Consider the following 7049-nt stretch of genomic DNA (forward strand, 5'->3'; position numbering starts at 1 on the left):
GGCACAGTGGTTAAGAATCCACCTGCCAATGCAGGGGACACGGGTTCAAGCCCTGGTCTGGGAAGATCCCACATGCCGCGTAGCAACTAAGCCCGTGCGCCATAACTACTGAGTCTGCACTCTAGAGCCGGGGAGCCACAACTACTGAGCCCACGTGCCATAACTACTGAAGCCTGTGCGCCTAGAGCCCGTGCTCCGTAACAAGAGAAGCTACCACAATGAGAAGCCCGTGCACCGCAACAAAGAGTAGCCCCGCTCGCCGCAACTAGAGAAAGCCTGCGTGCAGCAACAAAGACCCGATGCAGCCAAAAATAAATTAATTAATTTTTTAAAAACTTAAAAAAAAAAGAAATCTGGACTTGGTTCATCATTGGTTCCTTCTGAGGCCTTTCTCCTTGGCTTGTAGATAGTGATCTTCCTTTCTTCACATGGTCTTAATTCTGTGCGCATCTGTATCCTCATCTCCTGTTTTTATAAGGGCAACAGTCATATTGCATAAGGGTCCACACTAATTACCTCATTTTAACTTAATTATCTCTTTTTAAATTTTATTTATTTGGCTGCGTTGGGTCTTCATTGCTGCGCGCACGGGCTCTCTCTAGTTGTGGTGAGTGGGGGCTACTTTTTGTTGCGGTGAGCGGACTTCTCAGGGCTTCTCACTGCGGTGGCTTCTCTTGTTGCGGAGCACGGGCTCTAGGCATGGGGGCTTCAGTAGTTGTGGCATGCGGGCTCAGTAGTTGTGGCGCACGGGCTTAGTTGCTCTGCGGCATGCGGTATCTTCCCGGACCAGGGCTCAAACCTGTGTCTCCTGCATTGGCAGGCGTATTCTTAACCACTGCGCCACCAGGGAAGCCCAACATATGATTTTTTTTTTTTTTTTGGCTGCACCGTGTCTTAGTTGCGGCACGTGGGATCTTCATTTCTGGTGCAGAATATTCGTTGCAGCATGCGGGATCTTTAGTTGTGGCATGCGGGATTTTTAGTTGTGGCATGCGAACTCTTAGTTGCATGTTAGTTGTGGCATGTGGGATCTAGTTCCCTGACCAGGGATCGAACCCGTGCCCCCTGCATTGGGAGCACAGAGTCTTAGCCACTGGACCAACAGGGAAGCCCCCAATATAAGTATCAATAAGTATCAATCTTTGTTGATACTTATGGAATTCTAGTGTTGTTTAACTGTCTGAGACTCACTTCCTGGATGGCTCCTCATTACTGTTACATTATTGTAAATTTTAACTGAATTATTAAAAGGATATTCTAAGTTTGTTTCTGAAGCTTATTACAGTCAAGCCATTCAAGATGGCTGCTCTCTTGTTCTCTGTACACCCCCTGATTGACCAGTCCCTGCTTCACTCACACGGTTATCCAATCCTCTTAATTATAGGACTTAATCAGTAACTGCTTATGTGCTTGCCCCCCGCCTCAGCTGCTGGTTTCCCTGGTGACTGTTGAGGCAGCCTGACATCAATTCCTCCTATAAATGGTAGCCTCCTTCTCCCCCAAGTAGCGAAGTTTGCTGCCATGTCCTGCCTGCTGTCACAGTGGGGTGTTGCTCCAGGACCTTTTGCTTCAGTCTTGTAAGATCCCCTATCCAATAAACCATTGATATCTCTGTCACTGACTCTGGGCTGTCTCTTCAGTCTTGAGGCTGGGAAAGTACAGAGCTTGCAGACCTGCGGGGTGCAGCCCAACACACAGTAATCTATCTCTGGATGAAGGTCGAATGCCCTATGTCCTGCAACCAGGAGATTATGCATATTGAAAAAGACATCAGATAAAGGACTCTTCACAGCCACGTTGAAAGGGGCCATATCAGGCCACCTCTCCTGAATGCAAGTCTTTGTTTCTAACACTTGGCTTCAACTAACTGAGACCAGCACTACCAGACCAGGATGAGAAGACTACATTGGAAGTAGACAGCTGACCCAAAATGCCAGACCAGGCCTGTACACTAATTACTTTAATTGCTCAGACTTCTGCTTATGAACCAAACTTATTTTTCTTGGGCTCAATAATATGCAAGTTTCAAAAATTCAATTCAATTGCTGGGTTTGTAACCAATTACCTATGTCCAGCACTTCTGGACTACCCCAGTGGATTTCACCTCTCCAGGGTTCAGACTGGCTAGCCCTTACGGATTTATCTTAGAAGAAATTCTAGTGCTAGTGCTAGAATTCTAGTGCTGTGTAAGCCACTCCCAATATCACTAAGTGGGACCCTGTAACATGGCCTATTAACGATAGCTGTTCTGGGACTTCCCTGGTGGCACAGTGCTTAAGAATCCGCCTGCCAATGCAGGGGACACGGGTTCGAGTCCTGGTCCAGGAAGATCCCACATGTCACGGAGCAACTAAGCCCGTGCGCCACAACTACTGAAGCCCATGCGCCTAGAGCCTGTGCTCTGCAACTAAGAGAAGCCATTGCAAGGAGAAGCCTGTGCACCACAAAGAAGAGTGGCCCCCGCTCGCCGCAACCTGAGAAGGCCCGCAAGCAGCAACAAAGACGCAATGCAGCCAAAAATAAATACATGAATTTATTTTTAAAAGGAGTATTATCTAATTTTTAAAAAATGATACTTATTCTGAACCTGGACCCTAAATATTCCTTTTTGCGGGATGGTAAATATATTGGGTCGTTCCTAATGGGATCCAGTGGATTTATGGAACAAGTTTATGGCCTTGGCTCCTCCCGAGTTGGTTAGAAAGATGCACATTTGGTTTCCCTTGGGCTTAAAGTCATCTATGGGTAGCCTCAGAAACAGCCCCTGCCAACTTGCCTTTAATGTGGGCTCACTGGGTTCTATCAGTTTTCCAACATTATGATTATTTGGCCACAGTATTTATTCCTTCACTTAGAGTAGAAGATTTCATTATTCACATAGAGGCGTTAACAAAATTCGCCCAGCAAGACTTAAACGATAGTAATCAAGCCATTAGCTTGCTCAATCAAGCCATTAGCTTGCTCCATGATAAAAGTGATCCTACAGAATCGCATGGCCCTCTATATATCAACTGCTTCCCAAGGGGGAACTTGTGCTATGATCCATGATGAATGTTGTGTTTTTATAAAGTCTGATGAGTCTTTTTTTTTTTTTTTGATGTGGACCATTTTTTTAAAAGTCTTGATTGAATTTGTCACAATATTGCTTGTTTTATATTTTGTTTTTTTGGCTGCAAGGCATGTGGGATCTTAGCTTCCTGATGAGGGATCGAACCCACACCCCCTGCATTGGAAGGTGAAGTCTTAACCACTGGACCGCCAGGGAAGTCCCTGATGAGTCTTCTAAGATAACCCATCTTATAATATATGAAGAATGAAATTTCCACTCTGATTGATCCCAGTTTAGGGGAAATACTAGGAAAATGGTTTGGTTCAGGAGGATCTTGGCTTAAATCTTTACTAATGATATTATTACTCCTATTGGCAATTTTAATTCCAATAATGCATTACAGTCAGGGTGAGGCAACAACCATACATAATGTCTGCCCATAAATTCCTTCATAAACCATGCTTTCACCTGCAAGCCTTCTATAGTATTACCATATTTCTGTAATTATATTGCCCTCTAAGTTTTTTGTTAGCTATTTAAGTTATAACAATACACTGATCATCAGGGCCTAGCAACTGTAAATTTTTTACTGCCCTCAGGTCTTTGTATTACCAATATCAATAAAAGTGAACTTGGGGTCCCAGCTGGAGTTCATGAGACCCTGGTCTGCCTATTGCTCAGTCATAATCCTCCACATTACCCTGGCTGGTTATAATCAGAACAGGTTCTGAAAAGATTAGATTCCTCCTTTTTATAATCTTAATACTTAAAAAATTAGTTAAGACTAGGATGAATTGAATTTGTCCCAGTTATTTGAACAGATTACTTTTTTTAACAGTGATCCATCACAATTTTAGTAGCCACTCCATCTATCTTCTTGTTAATGTCACTTTTAACGAACCACCTGAACATTTTTTTCTGATTCAATTCTGAGGTTTCTTTCATCTTATTTATATTGTTACCTTTCTTCTGAATAATCCTTACCTTTCTCCCCAGCATTAAGCCCCACTCAACAGAGCTGAACAAGGAGATCCATAACATCATGCCTCACATCACACTGTCTCCCGTTTTGTTTTTGTTTTTGGCCATGCCGCGCAGCTTGTAGGAATTGACCCCGAGTCATCGGCAGTGAAAGCGCAGAGTCTTAACCACTGGACCGCCAGGGAATTCCCTGGTCTCCGGTTTTATCGTGGCGTCAATCAGCAGCTGGCTCAGAGGGATGGAGATAAAAGGTACAGTATCATTCTGAGTCATGGGGTGCCATCTACAGCTCTAATAGCCTCTAGCTGCTTCCTTGATGGCTAAATTTTTGCTAGAATAGGGGGTGGGAAGCAGCCAAGGAACCATATTCTTGGCTGACATCCCCTCAGTGTATTTTTTTTTTAATTTATTTATTTGGCTGTGCGGGGTCTTCGTTGCAGCCTGCAGGATCTTTTTGTTTTTGTTTTTAGCTGCAGCATGCATACAGGATCTAGTTCCCTGACCAGGGATTGAACCTGCGCCCCCTGCACTGGGAGCCTGGAGTCTTTAACCACAGGACCCCCAGGGAAGTCCCCTTCAGTGTATTTCATTTGCAATCCATTTAGCAGGACCTACAGACTCCACGTCTCAAGTATGTTTTTCCTCCTAGTCTTGAGTGCAGCACTTGTGCAAACTCAACCCAGGGATGCCCTGGAAACCAGCCTGTTAACAAAAATCCTTCCTCACCACCTTCTGTCTTTCTTTCTGCACAATAACCCCTTAGTCATTATTTGAATTAAAATAAGGGGTCATATCAAATATTCTATTCTTATCACCAAGTGCAAACCTTTCACAAGTATTTTTAAAAATTAATTTATTAATTAATTTATTTTTGGCTGCGTTGGGTCTTCGTTGCTGCACACAGGCTTTCTCTACTTGCAGCGAGCGGGGGCTACTCTTCGTTGCGGTGCGCAGGCTTCTCATTGTGACTTCTGTTGCGGGGCAGGGGCTCAGGCGCATAGGCTTCAGTAGTTGTGGCTCCCAGGCTCTAGGGCGCAGACTCAGTAGTTGTGGCGCATGGGCTCAGTTGCTCCGCGACATGTGGGATCTTCCTGGACCAGGGATCGAACCTGTGTCCCCTGCATTGGCAGGCAGATTCTTGACCATTGCGCCACCAGGGAAGTCCCCACAAGTATTATAATTGAAGATATTTGCAAGACTCCACAGAGCGGACTCCTATGAAGTTTTCTTAAAAGCAAAGCATGGGAGGGACTTCCCTGGTGACCCCCCGCTTCCACTGCAGGGGGCGCAGGTTCAATCCCTGGTTCGGGAACTAACATCCCACGTGCCGCACAGCGCGGACAAAAAAAAAAAAAAAGCAAAGCATGTGACATAGAAAGACAAAGAAAATGCGAGACTATATTGGGGGTCAGAGACCTCCAGGGAGTTTCCCAGACTCTTATTCACACAGTGCTGTGATTCACTTCCAAGTTAAGCGACAGACATCTGAGTGGTGAACTGTGGCTTGAGGAGAGCTCAAGTCAGAAGATACCAGCAGGGATTTTTTTTAAAACTTATTTATTTATGGCTGTGTTGGGTCTTCATTTCTGTGCGAGGGCTTTCTCTAGTTGTGGCAAGTGGGGGCCACTCTTCATCGCGGTGCGCGAGCCTTTCACTGTCGTGGCCTCTCTTGTTGCGGAGCACAGGCTCCAGACGCACAGGCTCAGTAGTTGTGGCTCACGGGTCTAGCTGCTCCGCGGCATGCGGGATCCTCCCAGACCAGGGCCCGAACCCGTGTCTCCTGCATTAGCAGGCAAATTCTCAACCACTGCGCCACCAGGGAAGCCCAGCAGGGATTTTTATGCCCTTCTGGGAACAGTTGAGCCAGACTGCATAAACATTACCATTAGCAATCAAAGTGACCCTAGTGTTGTCACAGGATTTTTGGATATTAAACAACACAAAATAAATCCCGCTGTCCTTATCTTAGCAAAGGGTCAAAGCCAGATATTCAGAAGTCCCTAGAGATAAAGCTAGAACTTTTCCAGTCCAGTTTTAAACAAATTCTACCTTACATGAAACAAATGGACAATATATCAAAATTTGTGGGATGCTGCTGATATAGTACTACTTACAGGGAAACTTACAGAATAAATGACTACATTAGAAGGGGGTTCTCAAATAAATGACACAGTCCACCTTAAGAAAATAGAAAGGACAAGCTAAATCCTACAGGTAGCCCTATAATAAAGCTCTTTCAACGAGAGTCACCAAGAACACTGGATAAGTCACAAAACCCACATCTCTGGAATCCTAGATCTCCATTCTCTCAACCATTTTCCTGCCTGCACAGCAATAGCCTTGACTTGATTCACTGAATCTAACGGAATCCACAAAATGTTTATAGATTGTCCTGCAAGTGATCTTGACCAGAGGAGAGATAATAGCTCTGGAGGTCCTGACAATTTCTGTACCATCTCATCCTACACAGCCATAGCATAGGAATATTTTAGCAGGTACCTCTAGCAGGTACATCCCTCTAGGGTGTTGTAATCTCTCCAACTACTTATTATTCACACCCAATGTTTCTGAACCATATGGTTTCCACCTGGCTCCTGTAGGTCTTCCAGCCAGTGACACCTGTCTACTGAATTCTGAACTCAGGCTCCTTGGCAGGTACCAGAGGCCAGCTGCCTCTTAATAATGCTTGGGAATACAAAACATTCTATAGGAACAAGGGACCAACTGCTCCTCTTCATACTTACTTATGGACCCACAAATAAAACTAGCCTCCAGGCCACATGGTATGTCTCACAGAGCCCTGAAATCATTCCTAGAAGGTCTTGGGTAGCAATGCAAATTGGGCCAAAAGTGGACAGCTATTCTTTGCCATCATGCTGTCCTGAAGCACAGAAAACCAAGGATTCCCACAAAATCTGTTTATCATTTCATGCTGGTAGAACACAGTTGTGTCCTCAACACACTCCACACAATGAACAGAACCCTCAAGATTAAAGGCAGCTCAGAGTAAGGACTTTAT

The sequence above is a fragment of the Balaenoptera musculus genome, chromosome 19 (genome assembly GCF_009873245.2).
Source record: "Balaenoptera musculus isolate JJ_BM4_2016_0621 chromosome 19, mBalMus1.pri.v3, whole genome shotgun sequence".
NCBI lineage: Eukaryota > Metazoa > Chordata > Mammalia > Artiodactyla > Balaenopteridae > Balaenoptera > Balaenoptera musculus.